The sequence below is a fragment of the Panicum virgatum genome, chromosome 8K (genome assembly GCF_016808335.1).
Source record: "Panicum virgatum strain AP13 chromosome 8K, P.virgatum_v5, whole genome shotgun sequence".
Lineage (NCBI taxonomy): Eukaryota > Viridiplantae > Streptophyta > Magnoliopsida > Poales > Poaceae > Panicum > Panicum virgatum.
In genome coordinates this window covers 42,275,136-42,301,125 of record NC_053143.1, presented here as the reverse complement: position 1 = coordinate 42,301,125, position 25,990 = coordinate 42,275,136, and the positions used below count along the sequence as shown (strand labels likewise).

The following is a 25,990-nucleotide window of genomic DNA, read 5'->3' as shown; positions in this document are numbered from 1 at the left end:
TTATGCTTCAACATTCCTCTTACGTAGAGGCTTCCTCAGTCCACATACATTTGGAAAGGAACGAGGAACGCTTATTTTATTGAATCGCACTGGCTAGGTCTCAGTTATTTGAAAAGGAATGAGGTAGTTCTATCATCTTCTCACTCGTTGCGTTTTTGTTTGGTTTCTGGTGTAGAATTAGTTGGTCCATCACCAACTCCCTCGTAAGCTAAAAATTAGTACAAACATAAGGAATGGAGTCATTTCACCAAATTTAATGCGATAAACTTATGATGCACCGCCTCATCAGAACGTGGTTCCTCAAAACAAACATCTTATTACTTTTTACATACGCGTTTCTTCTCCGGCAATCAACAAGTATTCGAAGGACCATATATATATCTTTGTAACAAATGTGTTTCTTCTCTGACAATGAACAAATATTTGAAGGACGGTGCATCTTTCTGAGAAGAAACTGAAGATAATGCCTTTTGTCTTTCCCTTTGATGCTATATTCGAGACCAAGCAAAAGCTTGACTTTCTTGGCCTGCTCCACATTGCGCGAACCTGGCTCCTGGCAGGCTAATGGGTTGGCTGCAAAGAATAAATAGCAGGAGCAAAAGGACGAACGTGATTGGGAGGGAGGGAGGGAGAGAGAGGTATCTTTTTCTGGTAGCGTGTGCTGCAGCCAGGCTGTTAAGTCTTTCACCTCAACATAGAATTTTGATGACATAGATGATCTTACAGCCTGCTGAGTATGACTTATTATACTTGCTCTAACCTGGCTTCACCACTGACACTGGCCACCACCCTCGCTTCCACTGCCCACGGCTTTGTGGTGCATGCCAGCATTGTTTCAACGCAACGCCAGGACACTGCCTATTATACTTGATAGTGGTTATGTCGTTTGTATACAAATCCAATTGCTAGCTTTAAATAACTTCTCTTTGGAATCTATATAGATATATATCTATTTTGTGATGCGGAATAATCCGTGTCCTATAGGATCCAATTGATAAATTTCTTTGATTTTTTTTGAGTTGTAGTTTTGTTGTTGTTCTTGATATTGTTGACGCAAAAAAATCCGATGATCGGACTTCCATGTGGCCCCACACGAGGACCTGGGAGATCTGCTTTACTCCGACATATAGGCTCCAAATAGCTGCGTGAAGGTACTTAGCGTGCTAGTCAATTTGACCTGCAATTGATAAGGGGTTAAAACAGTTAAATTCTAGGACTTATCGGCTGGTGTTCTGAATAGTCCCAATAGATGTATCAGCTAGAAGTCCGATACTGGTCAAATAGGCTATCGGCTATTCGTAGCCGATATGAACAGATACGTGATCGGCTGATAGAGAAAGTAATATCAAGGCTACTAAAACGCAGACTTGATAAAACTGAACAACACTTAGATTAGATCCGATCTGCTATGCTTGATGTAATAGATTGAAACAGTAAAACTGCAGAAAAAACCGATAGGTAACTCGAATCTAAGCTGCATAACTGTGATAAAAACTAAACTAAACAAGACTAGATCTTGCAAAGACTAGCAATTATCGATAACCGGTGAATAAGCTAGATCTAGATAAAAGCAAGACGCTATAAACCTGAGATCTAATGTATTCGATAACTTGAACAAAATGGATAGAGGAAGAAGCGATGCGCCGTCAACCTTGGGCATATCTACGTTATTCGACATGGAACTTACCGACGAGCTGGAGATCGAAGCCGATGCAGCCCTGCTAGACAGAAGAACTAATAAAAGAGAAAAGCTACTGCAATTAGGGTTTGACGAAGTCGTCGACAAAGAAAAGCAGATGCAAATGATGTAAAAGGTTTGTTTGATTGAACGTTGGTTGTTTTACAAAACCCGTAGGTCTGCTATTTATAGCCTAAGCTAGAACTCCTTGTCGATTACGACTTACATAACTTGATCAAAAAGAAAAGAAAACTTTCCTAAATAATTGACTCAAACTAAACTCAGACTTGACACGATAACTTGCTGACGTAATCAATCAGCGCAAATCCTGCTCTATTGGCTACGATGCCAAGTCACCAAATCATCTTCTACCTTCCTCCTTCTGCCCAGCATCGGCCAATCTTCCATCGGCTGCCCACTTCACCACATCAGATTGACATGTGCCAAAGAACGGTGTCAATAGATATAAACTCCTCTTTCAATGCAAGCCACATTCTAACCCGGTCCACTTAATTAGATTTTTCTTATTTCTCTTGATTAATATAGTTGTACAAGAATTTTCTCAAAGGGCCTAATGAGATGTAGATTTTCCATTTAACACAGGAGAATATTCTCATATATAGTGCCCAGTTGGATAGTCATACAGATAGATGTACAATTACAGATTACTTAGCTTCTTACAAATGCATTTAATTTCTTCTCTGGCAAGCAACGAATATTGGAAGGACGATGTATATATCTTTCTGAAAAGAAACTGAAGTTAAGTCCTCTTTTGTCTTTCCCTGGATGCTTTCTTCGAAACAAAGGTAAAAGAGAGTGCGCTTCCACTGCTTCACATTGCGGGAACCTGGCCAATTTAGTGGCTGAGATAGTGCGCTTGCGACGTGTAACTGCCAGCCAGAAGCTGGCTGGAAGCTTTGCTTTGCATGTATGTTGATGGCAGCGTGCAAGACTAACCAGGTGGTCATGTACATGTGATTGATATTTTTCATTTGCAGGGCTACTATGATCATCAGCTGACTTCTAAAACGAACGTTAACACATAAATATTTCGATTCTCACATGGAGTGTTTAGCATATTAATTAACACATGCAATAGAACTTGTGCGTACTTAGTGTTTCTTGTATCTTTTCTTCTCCAAATTAAAATTCGTTCATGCATTACAACTATTTAGAGTAAATTGGTTTCTTGCCCTAAAAAAAAGTTGGCCTTAGTTTCGTGGCCCTCTTTCGTTTGAACTTTGGTATATAACCTCAAATCGAAACTTGTTTTGGTATATGGCCCTTCCGTCAGATTTTTTCCCTTCCGTCCACTCCAACAGTTAGCCCAGCACCTGCAGCGGATGCAAAAAGACTAAAATGCCCCCACCTTATCCCTAGACTCGAGCAGACCCTGTACTACTAGAAAACGGGCCTTCAGCGCCGGTTGAGAAGACCCATAGGTACCGGATTTGCAACCGGTACAAGCAAACCGAGACCATTAGCGTCGGTCTAGGACACCGGGCATTTTACCCGATACTTAAGGCATCCTTTGGTACCGGTTGGAAAGTCCAACCGGTGCCAAATGTGCTGCCACGCTGACGCAAGCAGGCGGCCCTTTTGGTAGACAAATGTGCTGCCACACTGACGCAAGCAGGCGGCCCTTTTGGTAGCGGTTGTTCTTTCCAACCGATACCAAAAGCTTTTCCTCATTTTTTTCCAAATTCCATTTTACTTAATTTGTTTATTACTATTTATTCTTTCAGAATTGCTACGCGTACCCGAGTTCTACAGTACTATACGTCCATTGGTCATGTTGGAGTTCAAAGAATATTCGAAAATAACTAAAAGTCAAAGGCAAATATATAATTGAGTTATTTAGCTATAATAATATATTTACAAATATACAAACAACACGACATCATGTTAACAAATATTTACAAATATACAAGTCATGTTTATAGTGCAAATACTAGGCCCACAACGTCGATGCGGGCAGTCTATTGATGTGACCGTCGTGGTAGAACTCGCCTCTAGGATCCAGGATCTCCCTCATGATGAATTTTGCGAGCTGCTCGCACACGGCGTAATCTGATCGACATCATAAACTTCGTCCAAGATTTGACTCATCTATCATTTTGGGGAAAAAAGATCCATATACTAATTCATCCCGTTAGTATAATTAGGAAAACTCTTCGATCCTCCGTAGTGTATCTTGCGGCGGCATCCTCGTCATAGGGGTCCATCCTTAATTGAAACCCTAAGAGAGTGTGTGAGTGAGGGAGAGAGCGAGAGTGTGTGTGAGATAGTGAGCGAGTGTGTAAATAGTATACTAAAGAAATAAATAGTATACTAAAGAAATAAAAAATTGAAATATAAAGTTATCCAAAATGTAAATTATAGGTAAACATCTTTGAAACATCTAAATTAAATTCTAGTTAATATCTAACTAAAACATGAATTAAAGGGAACTAAAACCTAAATCTAAATAAACTAAATTATCAATTTGTAAATAAAATTTAAATAAACTAATTCTATATATATATACAATAGTAATGCAATTGTAAAAAACTAAATAAAATAAGGGCCATTACGCTAGGGTCTTGGGGACGGCCGGCTGGTGGCTCGAGCGCCGGCCGGAGCGCGGGGTCGGGTGGCGGTAGTGGCGCTGTGCCAGGAGGGCGCGGTTTCAGGGTAGTCCGGGAGGGCGACGGCGCACGGCGTGCGGTACCAGGACGGCGACGCGGTAGTGAGGTCGAGGAGCGCCGTTGGCGAGGCGCGCGCGGGACGTCGACGCACGCGGCGCATGGTCGGGGAGGTCGTGGCACGGAGACCGGAGTCAATGGCGGTGAGAAGCGGGGTGCACTCCCACATGGAGAAGCCACGGGCGTGCGCAGCGGGGTGGAGGCCGGCATGGGCGTGCGGGCCCGTGGTGGATGGAGGAGGCCGGCGCGGGCGTGCGCAGTGGAGTTGACCGACGCGGGTGTGGTAAAGGTGAGGTGGTGGTGGCGCAACGACCAGGAGGGCGGCGCGGGCACAAAGGAGGCTCCTCGAAGACGGCACGTGAAATGACCCGGGTTTTCGAAAGGAGAACCCGAATCCCTGTATTGTCGTATAGTCCCTGGATCAGTAACTATCACATACAGAACTCATTTCAGGCAGTAAACTAGGTTATACTTACTTAAAAGATTCAAACATGGGTCTAATTATTGCAATATCCAATGGATCTGTAGTACGAATTTCCCATTACAAGTACATTGGGCTAAATCGGAACAAACAAAACTCAGAGGCGGTAGCTAGTTCTCAGGTCATCCTTCAGCTTGAACTTCATCTCCACAGGCAGCCTTGAGCGTAGCACGGGCTTCAATTGTACCATCCGTCGTCGTTGGCGTCGAACTCTGGGTTGGATCCTTCATCTTGCCAAACTATCCCCAACGATGGGATAGGTTCACGTCATCATCCGTATGCAATCTTTAAGTGGATGCAATAAGGTAGAAATAATAGCCAAAGGATAAGGCTGAGTTTCCTATGCAAGCAGCAAGCAAGTATATAAATATATATATATACTTCATCCAATCATCTCGACACGAGCCATTCCGGCTTTCCGGACTCCCGGTCACACACACCTCCCAAGAACAAAAAGTACCCACCAAGTCGGTGTGAGAACTCCTTTCTCAACACCTCAGCTGCAATCCATGCAGGAAAGTAGACTAGAGGGAGGTAGAAATCAGGTAACACTACACTAGGAAAGTGAAGCCAGATCAAGAGTCATGACTAAGTACGCTGCTATACGTATAGTTTTCACCCTGTAGGGGTTGCGCACCTGTACCCACTTGTCCCGACGCCAGCTGGGAATGATCCGACTGACCCCGAGGCACCAGTCTACTGTCACGAAACTAACAGCTATGACACCATCCTGTTTCCCCGGGTTTGGGGTACATCCTCCCGCAAGAGGTCGCCCCGGGGTTGTGCTAGCTCAAACTGGGTCCATCCTCATAATGGATAAGTGGTGTGCACATTTGACATAGTTCTGTCACCAGGTCCACTAACTAGGCCTTATGTTGCCGAGGCGAGCATCTCCGCGTGCGAATCCGCCGCAACGGTCCACTATAGGCACCAATTACAGGTATCACCTCTCCACACTCTGCAAGTATCCACCCGTGTCCTCCGACTCAAATGCACCCGCCACAGGTGCTCCGTAGGGAGTGCCCAACACACACCCTAAGCCAAAAAGCTCACCCCCGCTAAAGTAAAAACCCTAATCACCAACTCCTCATATGGTGGAATCTCCACTCACGCCAAGACTATCAATTACGATATCCTACACATACACATGGTAGCCAAGGCATCTCATAGATTCAATCAAGGTAAACATAGGAGTACGAGGAATACAATAAATAAATAGGCTATGCATGTTAATCTCATCATATCTAGGAAGAAATGCCTAATAGGTATTTAAACAAAGATGGGCATGAACCTGGTGGCTCCTCTAGAACTCCTAGGGCTCCTAGTAGTCCTGGTCGTCGATCGTCTCCTCGGCAGCAGGTCCTATTCGTAATTACATATAAATACAGGAGCCAAAGTGGAAAAATGCACAAACCTGCTCAAATAAGATCAACTCACAACAAAACCTACTCTAACATGTAGAGCATGATTTTAAAAGAATTATAAAACTAGTTTCATAATTTTTGGAGCTCTGGTTAATTTATTATGAATTTTCTAAGGTTAAATCATTTTTTGAAATTAATAAATGATTTTCAAAAAAAGAAAATCACACAGTCAGCCACATGGCAGCCTTTGGGCGCGCCATGTGTCATCCTGACATCAGCATGATGTCAGCAATGGGTCAGCAGTTGTTGACGTCATCATGGTTTTTGATGACATCTACGTTGACTCAACATTGACCAAGTCAACGGTCAGCGGGTCAGACGGGTCAACTGGGCCTACGTGTCAGCGACTGGGTCTCACCGATAGGTGGGACCCACCTGTCAGCGCCGGTTAACCAAAAAGAAAAAAGAAAAAAGAAAAAAGGGGACGTGGGCTGAAAGTGTAGCGGCGTCTTCATTCTTGGCCCAACTCAGTGCGGTCGGCTCCTAATCCGGCCCATCTTCTCTTCCCTTCTTTTCTTTTTTTTCTTCTTCTCCCACTGACAACTTTGGCCCGCGCGTCAGTCTCTTCTTTTTGCCGACAAGGCGGTCCCACATGTCAGTCTCCACTAGCTCTGCTGCGGCTCTGCCCTGATCCGGTGTGACGTGGGCGCGTGTGTGCGTGTGTGTGGCTTGGACGGGGGTGTGTGTGTGGTCGCCCGTGAGGCATTCGACTGAATGCCCCAACGGGCTCGCCACACTACGATCGCGACATCGCGCCATGGGCGTGCCACTTGCGGCGACGGCGTGGCGGCGGCGACATTCAAAGGCAGCGGCGGCTCGGGCGCGGGTCCTGGTTAGGGCAACGGCAGAGGGCACGGCAGACAGCGAGGCTACGGCGGAGCAGGTGAGGCCGATAGGCCTTGCGGTCAGAACGACGAGGGTGAGGCAGCGGTGAGGTCCAATGACGGCGGCGGTTCAAGGCAGAACAGAGGCACGGGGGCACATCAGGTTCGCGCGCGGGATTCTGGTCTCCCAGGCCGCGGCGGCATGAGCGCACGCGGGCCCTCGGGAAGCCGAGATGCGGTGCGGCCGCTGCGTTCGCGGGGCGCTCCAGCGCGGTCGGACCGTTGCTGTGCAGGTTTGCGAGGGCCAAGCTGGGATCATGCGTGAACGATGGCCATGGCCGTGAGGTGGCCAGGGCAAGGCCCTCGACGGTGAGGTGCGCGGGCAACTGAGCCAAAGGCATGGCCGTTGGCCAGTGCATGCGAGTGGGCTCGCCAGGCATGACCATGGCGAGGCCAGGACGGTTTGGGTGTGCTCGTGCGTGCGAGCGCTTGGCATGCCCAAGGCAGCGGCATGGCAGGGAGGACGAATGGCGACAGCGGGCTGCGGGCTTTGGTCGTGGCAGTGTGACGGGCTCCTGCAAAAAAACATGGGACGGTGACCTAGGGCTCGTCTACGGAGGGCTAGTAAACACAGCGGTCGGATAGCAAGGGGAACACAGGGGCGCGGTAGTGTCTAGGCGTACCGGTGTGCTCGAGGGAGAAGGGCATGGAGCAGTGGCGAGTCGAGGCTGTGCCGTGGCGCGCGGCTTCATTGACGGAGTCGTATGGGCGCCGGCGTGATGAAGTCCGGCGATGGCGTTCTCGGCGGCGGCTGGACCTTTTCCTTGGTGCTCCTCCCAGCGGTGAGTCCTCCTCTCCCTGGCCTGGCGCTAGATGGGCTGCTGCGGCGCTCCTCCCTCCTCTTCTCTTCTCCTCCCTTCTCGGCTCCCTCTCCTCCTCTATTTGTTGGTGGTGGCGGCGGAACGGCGCCTGGGGGCCTTGGATTTGGGGCGGCATCGATTGGGGCTTTGTAGGGACGCTAGGGCTGCAGCTTGCGCTCCATGGCAGCACGGACATCGAGGATTGACATTGGGGCTTGGAACACGCGCGAGGGCTACGTGGCGCGCATCAGATGGCTCGGGCTAGGGTTTTGGTGCGCGCGTGTGGTCAGCAAGGCAGCGCTGGCAGAGGCGGGATTCGCAGCGAGGCCGTTCGGCGTCTTGTAGTGATGTGGGGCGGTGCGCGCGGGATGGGTGCACGGGAGAAAAAGCAGGGCAGGCAGCGGGCGGCGTTGGCGAGAGGCTTGAAGGAGAAGAGAAACAGGGGGTGCGCGCTGGCAGGTGGGGCTAGGCGGTCAGCGAACGACGGTGTAGGGAGTGGGGCGGCTGCTGGGCTGGCTTTGCATCGTGGGCTAGGTGGGGCGGGGCGGTGCAGCGGTGTGGGTCAGAGGCTATGTTAGGTTAGCGGGCTGGGTTAAGGGTCCAGGTTTGTTTGGGATGGAAGGGGTTAGAGGTTGTGGGCTGGGTGAGTTAGTGGGTTGGAGCCCAAGGTAAGTTAGGGGTTAGCATTTGAGTCTAGATTTGAATGGCCTATTCAAATTTAAACTCCGCACAATTGATTCAATCAAACTTAAAAATATTTCGGATAAAATCCAACAACAAAATTGAAACAAGGAGGGTCCAATAAATCCAAATAACTCACACTATCATTAGGGTCCTTATATTTAAATAGCTTTTATTTTCTAGGAATTTGAGGGAGATGGAAGATATTCTTAAATTATTCTAGCTAACAACACTTCCACACAAATTTTTTTAAAAAAATCCATATTTTTGGATTATATAATATTCCGTAAAAATTACGGGATGTAACAGCACCTCGGCGGGGCGCAGCCCGAGCAGGGGCAACGGAGCGGTGGCGATCGAGAAAAGCAGAGGAAGGAGAAGAGAAGGAGGGGCTGGGGATATTTATACCCCGACCATAGGAACCGGTTGATAAAATAAACGAGTACCTATAGAGACCTTAGGTACCGGGTGAAAAGATCACCCGGTACCTAAGTAGGACTTTTGGTACCCGGTGACTTTTTCACCCGGTACCTAAGGCCTCCCAACTGGCGGGAGACGAAATCCAAAGGAGGCGGGGAAATATTTCATTTCGTGTCGTTTTTGCACCTTTAGTTTTATTTTTTGTTTTATTTTATTTTCTTTCCAGAAAGTATATAATTGTGTGAAAAATCAAATATGGCTTCTTAAAATTTACCAAAAATTTGATAAATTTTGTATTGCTTATATCTAAGTAGGGGAAATATAGTTGTCTAATTTTATTATTAAATTATATTGTTTTTCTTTCCAGAGATTGTTTAATTGCGTAAATAAATCAAACTATGGCTTCAAAAAAATTTATCAAAAATCACCTAATTAGAGAAATTTTATATATTGCTTCAAAATATTTGGAAAAATTCTTGTGCCCAATGAATCAATATTTCTTTAATTGGGGTGTGTGTGTGTGTGTGTGTGTTTTGTGTGTGTGTGTGTGTCTATTTGTGAGTGTGTGTTTGTGTGTTTTCTAGCGGAAATATATTTATCTAAATATATTATTTTTTGTTTACCTTTCTAGAAAATGTATAATTGCATAGAAACAAATATTTGGAAAAAAATTAAATATGGTTTCAGAAAATTCACAAAAAAAATAATACATTCTGTATTGTTTATACGTAAGTAGGGAAAATAGAGTTGTTCAATTTAATTGGTATTTTATTTTTTTTGTTTGCAGAGTTTGCTTAATTACATAAAAAATCAAATATGACTTGAAAAAATTCACCAAAAATTTGGTAAAAAAATTTTACACCTGGAGTATCCGGACATATACTCAGAGGATACGGGTTGTCGTTCGGATGTCCGAACACACGTCCGGAGTATCCGGACATATACCCGGAGTATTCGGGATGTCGATCGGATGTCCGAACAAATGTCCGGAGTATCCGGACATATACCTAGAGTATCCAGGTCGACGATCGGATGTCCGAACGCATGTCTGCGTCTTTTCGCATGTATATTCGCGTGACTTATAACTTGCGACGTGCGATCATGTGGCTGCAATTCAGCACATATTTTGCCACTTGTGTCTCACATTTGAAGTGTTGTGCACTGATTAGGCGCTAATTAATGCCCTGTTAATGTCATAATAACCAGTTTGCATCTTGTGTTTAATTGTTTATGAAATATGGCCCAAATAATATTGCAAGAGATTGGGTCAAACAAAATAATATTGAACAAGTGACTGTGGATGGTTCTTGATGATGAGTAATCCTTCTCATTCTTACAGTATTTGCATGGACAACGAACGAAACCGTCGTACTTATGTTTCTTGGCCGCTTCTATGAATTCATGCACGTCATCAATGAACTCCATTGAACGCCAGTGGGCATTGTACATCTATTGCCGACTCATCTGAATTCACAATTTATTTATATACATCATTAGAGTAAAAATAATTCATTCATATTACAAAATCTTAATAAAAATTGAATACGCTATCTCACAATTATTTTTGTCACTCTCTTCAAATTGTTTAGATATTCACAATTACTCCCGTATCCTTAAACTTTGTTATAAAAAGGAATCCGCGATGTCCACATTATCACTCTCTCTATGTGTCTCTCTATGTATGTGTCTATGTATTTGTCTCTCACGAATGAGAGATAGAAAGAATGGAGACATCGCGGATTACTTCTTATAATCAAATCGAGGACACATCATATTTTCAAATTTAATAAATCACTAACTCACTTGCTATCTAAATCTAAAAATAATATAACATGTATAACAGTTATAGTAATAATAATAAATTAAATCTCTTGCTAACTACATCTAAGAAAATAAAACATGTATAAAACAATAGCAAACTAATCAAATTGCTAACTACATCTACATAAAAAAATTATCATATACCTAATAATTAATATAACAACTATAAACTAGAGAGACAGAGAGAGTGAGTAATTAATAATTAATATTTATAGGGGCAGGCCAAAGGCATCGGTTAGCGCGTTTGACCCGGTGCTAAATCTTGTCCATTAGCACCGGGTCATTGCACCAACCGGTGCCTTTGGCACGGGCACCTGCTGGCACCGGGTCGCGGCAAGACTCGATGTACCAGCTCGTGCCGCGACCCGGTGCCTATGCCACCGAGTGAATTCGGTACCGGTTTATGGCTCAACCCGGTGCCTACATTGAAGCATTGGCACCGGTTCGTACCATGACCTGGTACCGAATGCCGCAAGCTGGGCTGGGCACAGATCAAGAGTACCGGCTGCTGCTGTTGCGGCCGGTACAGATGCCTCATATCAGTACCGGTTGTAACAGCAGCTGGTACCTTTGGACTGGATATTTGGCCTGTTTTCTAGTAGTGCTGGGCACCTTCTCGTGCACTCGTGGAGGCGGATGCTCTTCTTCCCGGCCATGGAGGTGCCGGATCTAGGGGGCGCGGGGCTATAATGCTTGTTTGATAGTACTGTAAGCTGCTGCGGTGCTCCATTTAGCCATAGGGGTAAAAGAGTCATTTCACGTTGCTGGTTAACACTGTTATCTTACAATATAATGGAAGGGCCATATACCAAAACAAGTTTCAATTTGAGGTTATATACCAAAGTTCAAACGAAAGAGGGCCAAGGAACTAAGGCCAACTTTTTTTAGGGCCAAGAAACCATTTTACTCAACTATTTATTAGAGCCTACGCAGTCGCCCGTTGTAAGAAAAGACGATGGTATGAAAGCTGATGTTGTTATCCGTCACCGGGCCATGATTTAAAGGGTGTGCTCGTTTCTCCTTCCACGCTACCTTCTTCAGTAAGCATCTGAGCTTGACTCGGTCGATTGACTTAGGCCCGCCCGTAGCTTATTGCATCGCGCATCAAATAAGTGCTATACGTGACTTTTCGCTAGCAGAGAACTGGCCTTCAGATTTTGGCTTTAGTCCGGCCCGGTTGTCTTGGGGTCCGGGATACTAATGCTAGCATTAGTCCCAGGTTCAATGGCTAGGGCGGTTGTCTTGGGGTCCGGGATACTAATGCTAGCATTAGTCCCAGGTTCAATGGCTAGGGCGTAGAGGTCATCGTTTAGTCCTGATTGAAGCCACCAAACAGGGCTAAAGATAGAAGCATTTGTAGAGACAGCTGAAAATAGCAATGGTGATTCTAGGTTGGAATTTCTTTTCATTGTACTACTATGAGAAGAGGTTTTTGAGCCACTTGTGACAGTAAGATTTAAAAACCTGTAGTAGCAATGGTGGTTCTAGGTTGGAATTGCTTTTCATCGTACTACTATGAGAAGAGGTTTTTGAGCCGCTTGTGATACTAAGATTCAAAAACCTGTAGTAATGTGGTTTGAGGTTGGAATTGCATTTTATTTATTTATACTATGAGGAGCAGTTTTTGAGCCGCTTGTGATATTAAGATTCAAGAACCATTTTAACAGCCTTTGATTGTATCCGATAGGGATTTTTGTAATACTGCAATGAAGACAATTTATTTTATTTCTATAGTAGTGCGCCATAAAGACATACAAAGTTCATAAATGCAAAAATAGTTTAAACTATACAAAGTTCATAAATGCAAAAATAGTTTAAACTAGTCAGGTTGGCGCGCTACGCGCACCTGTACAAAAAATGTGGACCTAAAATATTAATAGAAAGATATTATCCGTTGCTATGTTTAAAGCAACATCGTATCGATGTATTGAGTTAGATCTAAAAATTACAGTAAAGCGGCATAGTAGTTTTGTGTCTGAGAGCGCGCCAATCTCAAGCATTGTAGTATAGAGGTACAAGAAATTTTTCCTTAAGTTTTTTTTGTGTCAGTAGGTATAGTTTAATTACTTTAGTAGGAAAAAAAAAGTAAGATTAGAAATAAATGAACAGTTTAATTATATTTTGTGGGTTTACGGAGGGAAATCAAAACCCAAGAAGTAGTACAACTACCCCATGTAGATGTAGTATACAAAGTTTAGTTATTATTTTTGTATGTAGGAAGTAGTTAAATATATTTTATATTGTCAAATAATAAAAGAAAAATATTTTTTTCTAAAATAAAGAGACTAACTTAATAGAATCGTGGGCCCCACGTGGGTCCCACCTGAAAAGTACAAGGGGACCCATGGGTCCCACGTGGGCCCCGCCTGAATAATACGTGGGTCCCACGTGGGTCCCGCCTAAATAGTACGTGGGCCCCACGTGGGTCCCACGTGAATAGTATGTGGGACCCGCATGAACAGTGCACGGCCCCCCATGGGCCGCGACTCATGAGGAGGCCCCAAATCTTGCCCCTTTAGTATATGTACTTAATGCATGTATCATAGGTCTACACATAGAAGCAAAAAATTGCTTTTATGTGCAGGCCTATGATACATGCAGTCAAACTATTTTTGCTTTTATCACCTATGTATGTCTTTATAGAACTACTATAAAAATCTCTATCATAATTTAGTTAAAAAATTATGATAGAAATTTATGTAGTACTGCCACAATGACATACATATATAGCTCATAAAATCAAAAATAGTTTGACTAGACTTATTAGTTTTTACTTCTGCGGTAGTGTCATATATCACTAGAAATTGAACTACACTTATTAGTTTTTACTTCTGCGGTAGTGTCATATATGACTAGAAATAGTTGGGCTGCATGTGCCGTATATAACTAAAAATAGTTTGACTGCATGGATCGCGGAACTTCATTCGCTTTCCACTGCCGGATTATGAGCAAAATCAGCTTTCACGCTGTGTTGCAAGAGGAATGATCAGGCTGTCCCCACGGATCGCCACATGCATAGCAGAACTGGAAGCCACACCTACATATAATGAATACAAGAAGTTATGTTGCCTTGAAAACAATTTTCTATCAATTTGATGTATGTACAAGAAAGTAAATTAAACTCAACCGGGGGTGAACGGACCCCACCGTTTTTCATTAAGAGGAAGCAACCGGCCGAGAAACCCCCCGAACCCTAGGCCATGCCCGAGAGGGCCAAGCCTCGCGGCAAGCACAGCGAGGGGAGTTTTTAGCCCACAGCCGGAAATTCGCCCCAACCGGGGTTCAAACCCCAGACCTATGGAGTGCTACTGAACCCAGCTAGCCAACTCAGCTAGTAGGTTGTACATACTTTCTTGTATGTACAAGAAAGTAAATTAGCTGCTCGAAGTTACACCGTACCATCCAATCTAAAGTACCTAAATCAAACATTTTTAACTTTGATCAAGTTTATCGAAAAATTAAATGTATCATCATCTTCGATATCAAATTAGGTTCGGTAAATCTACCAGGGAATATATCCTAATTGCATATTTCTTTGGTATTATTGTAGATATATTACTATATTTTTCTATAAATCTAAAAGTTTGATTTAGACCAACAGAACTAAAAACTAAAACATCTTAGGTCTTAAATTCGCGACAAAGAGTGTAGATTTGGTTTCACCTGCAAGTTATGTGCACACAGCCGTTGTGTTTTTCGACCAAGTACTTGCACTGGGGGCACCTCTTCCACTTCTCCCCCTTGGCTATCTCCAGCACCACTAAGTCCTCCTTCCCCTTGTCCCCGGGTGCTAATTGGCCATACTTGGCACAGGTAATGCCAGCGTGCCATGGCACGCGGCACCGTGCACAGAACAGCTTCCTGCACGCTGGGCACTCCGACTCCGGCACATCGCCGCCGCAATCGTCTACCAAGACTCCGGTACGCCTTGGGTCTTTGCGCTGATGTAGCCGGAGAGGCAGGCTGCACAGAAGGCATGCGCGCAGCGGCGACTTGCGTGGTGCACGTGCGACGGTGGCACGTAGTCCAGTCAGATCTTGCAAGTTGCCACCGCAATTGCGTCGTCTTCCCCGGTGGCAGGGGCTGCAACTGCAAGAGATGGCGGAGGCGAGGAGGAGGAGCAGCAGCTGCACACAGCTACGGCAAGCACGGCGGGCGTCTCAGCAGCTGTTGTGTCATTGTCGGTCATATCTTGCTAATGGGACTTAGATGTTGGAATTATGGGCTTGGCCCATTTATTCTAATCAATGCAATAAAAGAATTTAAAGCCCACCTGAAAGCGATCGGGTGCTCTAGTCTAAGTGGGGGAGGTAGTGAATTAGGCACTCTAAAAACCTTATCCTATGGCTCCAACTAGTTTGCACAAAACTTAAACTAAAATAAGCTATTTAGATGTGCAACTACGGTTCACCTTAGTGTGAAACCCTCATCCCAAAAAAGTTTTGCAACCTATAGCCAATCCTAGCAAGATACTACACTTATAAAGTAAAGGTACACAAGTTGCAATATTAAATGCGGAAGCTTAAAGGGAGGGATGAGAGGAAGTGAACTCTCGACACGAGGATTTATCCCGTGGTTCGGATTGCCACAAAGGCGCCCCTACATCCACGTTGTTGAAGCACTCACGAAGAGTATCGCTTCCCGGCAATCAAGTCTCTTCCGTGAACACAATCACGGTCACCTTGATCCCGATCTTCACTAAAGGAGATTGCCCATGAAGGAGGGGTCTCCGTCCCCCACACAAAGTTGTCGACGCCGCTCCACACCAAGCCGGAGGGTCGTTGACTTGCCGGCGATCTACCAAAGCTCCAAGGATGGCCGGCGCACCAAGATACAAGATTGGTTCACTCTAGAACCACAGCACAAGGACTTAAACCTTGCTTGATCACTCACTCAAGAGCTAACCTAGCACTAACACTCACGAAGCTTGTGCTAAGGACTAAGGATTTGATCTTTATGCTCTTGGATGGCTTGGAGGTGTTCTTGGGTGTGTGTATGACTTCCAGCAACTCCAGCAATCTTCAAATGGCCGGGGGAACTCATATATATAGGCCACACACTTGAGCTAGCCATTAGGAGCCGTTGGGCACTTTTTTGCGTAGGCATCGGAACTTCCGGTGCTAGGGCATCGGTTCTTCCGGTCACTCTGCGCTCTGAATTAGCCGTTGGCTTCTCTGACACAGTTGCAACGACTCCAGGGACCATCGGTTAAACCGATGCTTAGGGCATCGGTTAAACCGGTCACACACAGCGACTGGACTAGCCGTTGGACCTCTCTCTTCTGCTGATGTCATTGCACCGATGGGATGCTCCGACGCACCACCGATTCAACCGGTGCTGAAGTGTTGGCTTCTGCGCACTTGACATCGTCTCTGGAACATAGAACGTTGAATGCACCGATGCCTATCTTGAAGCCGTCGGTTCAACCGGTGCTTCACTTGATCTTCCCTTGATCTCCATTTGGCGCTCAGACTTGTATCAAAGCGAGGGCGTCAGATCTTCCGACAACCATCGGATGCACCGATGCTTAGGCATCGGTTCTTCCGGTGCTACTGGTTTCTGCAGAACTCGTCCAATTCAGTGTTTCTTTGAATTCTTTCTTCGTGTTTTGCTTTATATGGCCTTTTTACTTCATCCCTGTGATCTAGAAATGTTTACTCAATAAAACCATTAGTCCCATTGATTGCGTTGTCATACGATCACCAAAATCACTCGAAATGGCATAAATAGTGCCATTGTCGTTACACCACCATTAAATGCTACGGAATCAATTGCTTAATTCCGTACCGGGATTTGAGGAGGATCTCAACCGACTTTAAGGGTGGACCTCGTGTACACCACTTGTGAAGCCGGTAAGAGGAGGTCGGTGAACCACACGCGCTCGCTCGCCTCGCCGAGCCGGGCCGAGGGCATGGCGAGGCGAGGCGAGGCGTGGCAGGACGGGCAGTGCGTGTGCGTGTGCATGGCGTGGCCGGACATGACGTTGTTTTGCTTTTGAAAGCATTAAAATAGTGACAATAAAACGTTGGCATTAACAGGTAAATGATGACACATAATAAAACCTTTACGGTTAATGAGATTCCTGTGACCCAATTGCACCAGTAATTGCTGCTCATCAAAGCCTATTATGACATCCAGGTTCGTTGAATCTGAGGCACATCCATGCCTATATAAACCAGGCCCTCCTCCACTCATCCTCACGCCACAAGCACTCCTGCTTAGGAGACCTCTCCCTTCTCCCTCTGCTGCTTTCTGCCATTCCCATCGCTAGCGTTGCGCGCACAGCTCTAGCGAGAGCAGGCCTCCAGAACCTCTGCTCCCTGAAGGTCCTGCACGGGGCGCGGGCAATCAGGTTTTTGGGGAGCGTCTTGACGCGACTGCTCGCTCCCTGAACGACTACTTCGTCTACATCCCGGCATGAACGACTACTTCGTCTACTTCCTAGTGACCTTTCGTGGAACTGCACTGCGAACCTCTTCCTGCATCGACGTCGTTCAGCTACATCTGGCAAGGCTAGTCGAATAGAATGTCTATTCCAGCTGGTAACGGCGCAACCGGTGCCTCCGGCACTGGTCCCGCCTTGGGGTACATTCTAAACCCATTCTGGTTTAACATTTTGTTCATGATTATTAGTGAGAATAACATGAACACAAGCACATATTTTGTTCACACATTATCACTCTTTTATGCCATAAAATTGCTAGTAATATTTGGAATTAAAATATACCAAAAATTGTCTAGTTTTCTAACAATCCAAAAACATGAACTTGTTAATAGGCTTTCGGTATCTAGCTTTGCTGCAACAACCAAATCACCATCTTTTGATGGTTCCAATTACAAAAGTTGGCAAGAGTGGCTTATACTATGGTTGACAGTGCTGAGAGTGATGCATGTAAAAGAGGGTAAGACTGAACAGTTCACTCCAGAGGAAGGGAGTGCGTTCAATGAGGCTGATACCCTCTTTCGAGGCTGCGTCATTAGTGTTCTCGCTGAAAACCTAGTGGATTCTTATGTCCTACTGCCACCTGGCAAAGAATTGTGGGATGCTCTTGAGGCTCAATATAGAGTGTCTGATGCCGGCAGTGAGTTGTATGCGATGGAGCAGTTCCTTGACTATAGGATGGTCGAAGACCGTTCTGTTGTGGAACAGGCTTATGAAATACATACTCTGGCAAAAGATCTCAAAAATTGCTGCAAAGAGTCCCCATGTGTGTTACCCGATAAGTTTGTGGCCGGAGGTATTATCTCTAAGCTGCCACCTTCTTGGAGGGACTTTGCTACTTCTCTAAAACACAAGAGATCGGAGTTCACCATAGATGGACTCATTGGGACTCTTGATGTTGAGGAGAAGGCGAGAGCAAAGGACATGCGTGGGAAATGAGTTGTTGGTGCTTCTAGAGCCAATCTTGTTTAGAAGAACAACTCCCACAAGAACAAGAAAAAGCCACCGCAGAGCCAACCAAAGAATAAGCAGACAACCACCTTCAAGATGAAGAAGAAGAAGGGAGCTTGCTATGTGTGCGCTAGTACGGAACACTTTGCTGCAAAGTGTCCAAACCGCAAAGGCAATTACTCCACCAACATGGTCATTAGCGAGCCTGGAGGAACATCGGGGTACGGTAATTTTTTAGCTACAGTTCTTTCAGTTTTTTGTTCACCCGAGTGGTGGGTTGACACTGGTGCTAATATTCATGTTTGTGCTGATGCTTCTTTGTTTTCTTCTTACCAGGATGGCGGGACTTCCTCCTTGCTGATGGGGAACGGATTGCATGCGCGTGTTCTTGGTGTTGGTACGGTAAATCTGAAGTTTACTTCGGAAAAGACCGTGCAGCTGAAGAACGTGCAGCATGTCCCCACCATCAAGAAGAATCTAGTCAGCGGCTCTCTACTGTGTAGAGATGGTTTTAAATTAGTCTTTGAGTCCAATAAATGTATCTTATCTAAGTTTGGTACTTTTGTTGGAAAAGGTTATGAAAGCGGAGGCTTGTTCCGTCTTTCTTTGACAATTGTTTGTAATAAAGTTGCTTACAATATTATTAACGTTGATGAAACAAATGTTTGGCATTCGAGGCTTTATCACGTTAATTTTGGTTGTATGATGCCCTTAGCTAATTTGAGTTTAATTCCAAAGTTTACTTTTGTCAAAAATTCTAAGTGCCATGTATGTGTTGAATCAAAACAAACTCGCAAGCCTCATAAGGCCGCTGAGGCGAGGAGCTTGGCACCCTTAGAATTAATTCATTCCGATTTGTGCGAAATGAATGGAGTGTTGACAAAAGGTGGTAAAATATATTTCATGACTTTGATCGATGATTGCACTAGATTTTGTTACATCTATTTGTTGAAGTCAAAAGATGAATCTTTACACTACTTTAAAATCTATAAAGCTGAAATAGAAAACCAACTTGAGAAAAAGATCAAAAGAGTTAGGTCAGATCGTGGTGGCGGGTACTTCTCAAATTTATTCACTTTATTCTGCAAGGAACATAGTATTATTCATGAGAGGACGCCTCCCTATTCACCTCAGTCAAATGGGGTTGCCGAAAGAAAGAACCGCACTCTAACGAATTTTGTTAACGCCATGTTAGATACAGCGGGACTTTCCAAGGAATGGGGGGGGGGGTGAGGCTATATTGACTGCATGTCATGTTCTAAACCGTGTCCCTACAAAGAATAAAGAGATAACACCATTCGAGGAATGGGAGAAGAAAAGGCCAACACTTTCATACTTACGTACATGGGGTTGTTTGGCAAAAATGAGTGTGCCAATAACCAAGAAATGGAAGATTGGACCTAAAACTGTGGATTGTGTCTTTCTAGGTTATGCTATTCACAGTGTTGGGTATAAATTTTTAATAGTGAAATATGGAGTACCTGACATGCATGTTGGTACTATAATGGAGTCCAGAGATGCTACATTTTTTGAAAACATTTTTCCCATGAGAGATGGAACAAGTTCATCTAGGCAAGAGTTCATCGAGGATGATAGCTCTGCTGAGCCGATAGAACACAATGAACCTACACTTGTGGAAAATCCTGAGGAGGATAACAATGATGCTCCTAGAAAGAGCAAGAGACAAAGGACTGTAAAGTCTTTTGATGATTATTTCATTATATACCTCATGGATGATATACCCAGAACCATTAAAGAGGCATATTCATCTCCTGATGCTGACTATTGGAAGGAAGCAGTGAGGAGTGAGATGGATTCTATTATGTCTAATAGAACCTGGGAGGTTGTTGAACGTCCTTATGGATGTAAACCTGTTGGATGCAAGTGGGTGTTCAAGAAAAAACTTAGGCCAGATGGTACTATTGAAAAGTACAAGGCCAGGCTTGTGGCCAAGGGTTATACCCAAAAAGAAGGAGAAGATTTCTTTGACACTTATTCACCAGTTGCCCGATTGACCACAATTCGAGTGTTACTTTCCCTGGCAGCCTCTTATGGTCTTCTCGTTCATCAGATGGACGTTAAGACGGCTTTCCTCAATGGAGAGTTAGAAGAGGAGATCTATATGGATCAGCCGGATGGGTTTGTATCAAAGGGTCAAGAAGGAATAGTTTGTAAATTGTCAAAATCTTTATATTGTCTCAAGCAAGCGCCTAAGCAGTGGCATGAAAAGTTCGACAAAACTTTGACGTCTGCTGGCTTTGTTGTGAACGAAGCTGACAAATGTGTGTACTATCGCTATGGTGGGGCTGAAGGAGTGATTTTGTGCTTGTATGTGGATGACATACTGATTTTTGGCACTAGCCTTAATGTGATTAAGGAAGTCAAAGAGTTTTTATCTCAAAGTTTTAAGATGAAGGATCTAGGAGAAGCTGATGTTATCCTTAATATAAAGCTGGTAAAAGAGAGCAATGGTGGGGTGATTCTTACACAGTCTCACTATGTGGAAAAGGTGTTAAGTCGCTTTGGTTATAGCGACTATAAACATGTCTCAACACCATATGATGCCAGTTTAATTCTTAGGAAGAACAAAAGGAGAGTGCGAGATCAGCTGAGATATTCTCAGATAATTGGTTCATTGATGTATTTAGCTAGTGCTACAAGACCTGACATCTCGTTTGCTGTAAGCAAACTGAGCTGGTTTGTTTCAAACCCGGGAGATGATCATTGGAAGGCTCTTGAAAGAGTAATGCGCTATCTAAAGGGGACAATGAACTATGGAATTCACTACACCGGGTACCCAAGGGTACTAGAAGGGTATAGTGATTCAAACTGGATTTCTGATGCTGATGAGATAAAGGCCACAAGTGGATATGTGTTTACACATGGTGGTGGAGCTGTTTCCTGGAAGTCTTGCAAGCAGACCATCTTAACGAGGTCAACTATGGAAGTAGAACTCACAGCATTAGATACCGCCACTGTTGAGGCTGAGTGGCTTTGTGAGCTCCTTATGGACTTGCCGATAGTTGAAAAACCGATACCGGCAATTCTAATGAACTGTGACAATTAAACGATGATTGTCAAGGTGAACAGGTCAAAGGATAACATGAAGTCATCTAGACATATGAAAAGGCGGTTGAAATCTGTCAGAAAATTGAGAAACTCCGGAGTTATAGCCTTGGACTATGTTCAGACGGCTAAAAATCTGGCAGATCAGTTTACAAAGGGTGTTTCACGGAATGTGATAGACAATGCATCTATGAAATTGGGCTTGAGACCCACGTGAGTCATTCTATAGTGCAAACATGTCCTATGTGATCGGGGATCCCGTGAAGTAGGATGGTGAAACAAACTAAAGTCTGACTGAGAGAAGAGAACCTTTGTGAAAAAGGCTCATTCCATGTATAAGGTGCATTTCTCTTCTAATCTGTATGGTAGGTTGGTCTATACCTTAATGTGTTGCAGGTGGTTTCTTTAAAACAAATGAGTTGTTTTCTTGAAACAAAGATGTTGTCCTACAGAACATCTAAAAGGAACACACCTATATGAGTCTGACTACTGGTCATGGTCTATGAGAACTGGGTATTCTCTAGAAACTCATGAAGGGCATGGAGTATGACTTATATGCTCCAAACCGCGGGGATGCTTATGCAGCCTAGTACCAGTGTAGGGCTCTGGTCAAATTTGTTTGCACAAGACTGGCAATTCCAGGCATAGTCCATTGTACAGTTGTGAATAAGTGTAGCCTTTGGCCTAGATGGAAGTTCAACTTAACAGTCTCTGTCAAATATTAGTATATCAATGAGAAAATGAGAGCATTTCTAGTGTGGCTTGGATTTCTTGGTGGGGATTGTTGGAATTATGGGCTTGGCCCATTTATTCTAATCAATGCAATAAAAGAATTTAAAGCCCACCATTAAATGCTAGGGAATCAATTGCTTAATTCCGTACCGGGATTTGAGGAGGATCTCAACCGACTTAAAGGGTGGACCTCGTGTACACCACTTGTGAAGCCGGTAAGACGAGGTCGGTGAACCACACGGGCGCGCGCGCTCGCTCGCCTCGACAAGCCGGGCCGAGGGCGAGGGCGTGGGCGTGGCGTGGCGTGGCGAGACGCGGCGCGGCGCGGCGCGGCACGGCCGGACGGGCGGTGTGTGTGCCTGTGCACGGCCGGACGTGATGTGACGTGACGTGCAGGTGCGGTGCGACATGATGTGCTGAGATGAGAGAACATTTTGCTGTTGAAAGCATTAAAACAGAGACAATAAAATATTAGCATTAACAGGTTAATGAGATTCTTGTGACTCAATTGCACCAGTAATTGCTGCTCATCAAAGCCTATTATGACATCCGGGTTCGTTGAATCTGAGGCACCTCCATGCCTATATAAACCAGGCCCTCCTCCACTCATCCTCACAGCACAAGCACTCTTGCTTCAGGTACTCCTGCTTAGGAGACCTCTCCCTTCTCCCTCTGCTGCTTTCTGCCATTCCCATCGCTAGCGTTGCGCGCACAGCTCTAGCGAGAGCAGGCCTCCGGAACCTCTGCTCGCTAAAGGTCCTGCGCGGGGCGCGGGCAATCAGGTTTTTGGGGAGCGTCTTGACGCGACTGCTCGCTCCCTGAACGACTACTTCGTCTACATCCCGGTGTGAACAACTACTTCGTCTACTTCCTGGTGACCGTTCGTGGGGCTGCACTGTGAACCTCTTCCTGCATCGACGTCGATCGGCTACATCAGGCAAGGCCAGTCGAATAGAATGTCTATTCCAGCTGGTAACGGCGCAACCAGTGCCTCCGGCACTGGTCCCGCCTTAGGGTACATTCTAAACCTATTCTGATTTAATATTTTATTTATACTTATTAGTGAGAATAACATGAACACAAGCACATATTTTATTCACACATTATCACTCTTTTATGCCTTGAATTTGCTAGTAATATTTGGAATTAAAATATACCGAAAATTGCCTAGTTTTCTAACACTAGAAGGACCCACTGGATTGAGAAATGGCATCACTGCCCTTCCCCTGCGCTATCTCCCCCCTTTTCTCTCTCTCCTAGCTACAAGTCCATGTATCCAAACAGTATAGGACTAAATTTTGGTCATCTAACATTTAGTTCTAACAAGTAGTGGATTAACAACTAGTTAGTGCTAGGTTTTCCTAACAGGCCGTTAGAACTTTAGAGTGTATCGTTACTTTATGACAACCTAATATTTTTACTACGCCCCCCCCCGGCGCCACGGCCCCACCACCCACCCACACACACAATCACACGAGCGCACCACCACTAGATGCATATACACACTCACACTTTAGATTTTAAATTTTAATATTGATGAAGTTGTTGAGTTGCATCTATTGATCAGTTCAACTTAAAAGTTTAAGTTGATAGTAAAAAACGAACAATTCACTTATGCTTAACATTCCTCTTACGTAGAGGCTTCCTCAGTCCACATACATTTGGAAAGGAACGAGGAACGCTTATTTTATTTAATCGCACTAGCTAGGTCTCAGTTATTTGAAAAGGAATGAGGTAGTTCTATCATCTTCTCACTCCTTACGTTTTTGTTTGGTTTGTGGTATAGAATTAGTTGCTCCATCACCAACTCCCTCGTAAGCTAAAAATTAGTACAAACATAAGGAATGGAGTCATTTCACCAAATTTAATGCGATAAACTTATGATGCACCACCTCATCAGAATGTGGTGGTTCCTCAAAACAAACATCTTATTACTTTTTACAAACGCGTTTCTTCTCCGACAATCAACAAGTATTCGATGTAACAAATGTGTTTCTTCTCCGACAATGAACAAATATTATATCCGACAAATATTATTTCTGACAAGAAACTGAAGATAATGCCTTTTGTCTTTCCCTTTGATGCTATATTCGAGACCAAGCAAAAGCTTGACTTTCTTCGCGTGCTCCACATTGCGCGAACCTGGCTCCTGGCAGGCTAATGGGTTGGCTGCAAAGAATAAATAGCAGGAGCAAAAGGACGCACGGGATTGGGAGGGAGGGAGAGAGGTATCTTTTTCTTGTTGCGTGTGCTGCAGCCACGGCTTATTATACTTGTTTGATTGACATAGAATTTCTTACAGCCTGCTGAGTATGACTTATTATACTTGCTCTAACCTGGCTTCACCACTGACACTGGCCCCCACCCTCGCTTCCACTGCCCACTGCTTTGTGGTGCATGCCAGCATTGTTTCAACGCAACGCCAGGACACTGCCTATTATACTTGATAGTGGTTATGTCGTTTGTATACAAATCCAATTGCTAGCTTTAAATAACTTCTCTTTGGAATCTATATAGATATATATCTATTTTGTGATGCGGAATAATCCGTGTCCTATAGGATCCAATTGATAAATTTCTTTGATTTTTTTTAGTTGTAGTTTTGTTGTTGTTCTTGATATTGTTGACGCAAAAAATCTGATGATCGGACTTCCATGTGGCCCCACACGAGGACCTGGGAGATCTGCTTTACTCCGACATACAGGCTCCAAATAGCTGCGTGAAGGTGCTTGGCGTGCTAGTCAATTTGACCTGCAATTAATAAGGGATTAAAACAGTTAAATTCTAGGACTTATCGGCTGGTGTTCTGAATAGTCCCAACAGATGTATCAGCTAGAAGTCCGATACTGGTCAAATAGGCTATCGGCTATTCGTAGCCGATATGAACAGATACGCGATCGGCCGATAGAGAAAGTAATATCAAGGCTACTAAAACGCAGACTTGATAAAACTGAACAACACTTAGATTAGATCCGATCGGCTATGCTTGATGTAATAGATTGAAACAGTAAAACTGCAGAAAAAACCGATAGGTAACTCGAATCTAAGCTGCATAACTGTGATAAAAACTAAACTAAACAAGACTAGATCTTGCAAAGACTAGCAATTATCGATAACCGGTGAATAAGCTAGATCTAGATAAAAGCAAGACTCTATAAACCTGAGATCTAATGTATTCGATAACTTGAACAAAATGGATAGAGGAAGAAGCGATGCGCCATCAACCTTGGGCATATCTATGTTATTCGACATGGAACTTACCGACGAGCTGGTGATCGAAGCCGATGCAGCCCTGCTAGAGAGAAGAACTCATAAAAGAGAAAAGCTACTGCAATTAGGGTTTGACAAAGTCGTCGAGAAAGAAAAGCAGATGCAAATGATGTAAAAGGTTTGTTTGATTGAACGTTGGTTGTTTTACAAAACCCGCAGGTCTGCTATTTATAGCCTAACCTAGAACTCCTTGTCGATTACGACTTACATAACTTGATCAAAAAGAAAAGAAAACTTTCCTAAATAATTGACTCAAACTAAACTCGGACTTGACAAGATAACTTGCTGACATAATCAATCAGCGCAAATCCTGCTCTATTGGCTGCGATGCCAAGTCACCAAATCATCTTCTACCTTCCTCCTTCTGCCCAGCATCGGCCAATCTTCCATCGGCTGCCCACTTCACCACATCAGATTGATACGTGCCAAAAAACGGTGTCAATAGATATAAACTCCTCTTTCAATGCAAGCCACATTCTAACCCGGTCCACTTTATTAGATTTTTCTTATTTCTCTTGATTAATATAGTTGTACAAGAATTTTCTCAAAGGGCCTAATGCGATGTAGATTTTCCATTTAACACAGGAGAATATTCTCATCTATAGTGCCCAGTTGGATAGTCATACAGATAGATGTACAATTACAGATTACTTAGC

The 25,990-nt window shown here is 44.3% G+C and overlaps 4 long non-coding RNA genes across 4 annotated transcripts; all 4 read right to left on the bottom strand.

Annotated features, from left to right (window-relative positions):
* Window positions 1-284: 284 nt before the first annotated feature.
* LOC120644736 lies at window positions 285-2,404 on the bottom strand. The gene is made up of 2 exons (XR_005663933.1): window positions 1,688-2,404; window positions 285-1,177 (listed from the first exon to the last, which is right to left on the bottom strand). It is a non-coding gene; the product is annotated as an uncharacterized LOC120644736 (long non-coding RNA).
* A 2,430-nt stretch (window positions 2,405-4,834) lies between these two features.
* Window positions 4,835-8,109, bottom strand: LOC120646323. Its single transcript, XR_005664382.1, has 2 exons — window positions 7,775-8,109; window positions 4,835-6,205 (listed from the first exon to the last, which is right to left on the bottom strand). It is a non-coding gene; the product is annotated as an uncharacterized LOC120646323 (long non-coding RNA).
* Window positions 8,110-13,676: 5,567 nt separating this feature from the next.
* On the bottom strand, window positions 13,677-14,673 carry LOC120646322. The gene is made up of 2 exons (XR_005664381.1): window positions 14,537-14,673; window positions 13,677-13,910 (listed from the first exon to the last, which is right to left on the bottom strand). It is a non-coding gene; the product is annotated as an uncharacterized LOC120646322 (long non-coding RNA).
* Window positions 14,674-24,656: 9,983 nt separating this feature from the next.
* On the bottom strand, window positions 24,657-25,737 carry LOC120644734. Its single transcript, XR_005663931.1, has 2 exons — window positions 25,326-25,737; window positions 24,657-24,815 (listed from the first exon to the last, which is right to left on the bottom strand). It is a non-coding gene; the product is annotated as an uncharacterized LOC120644734 (long non-coding RNA).
* Window positions 25,738-25,990: the final 253 nt, after the last annotated feature.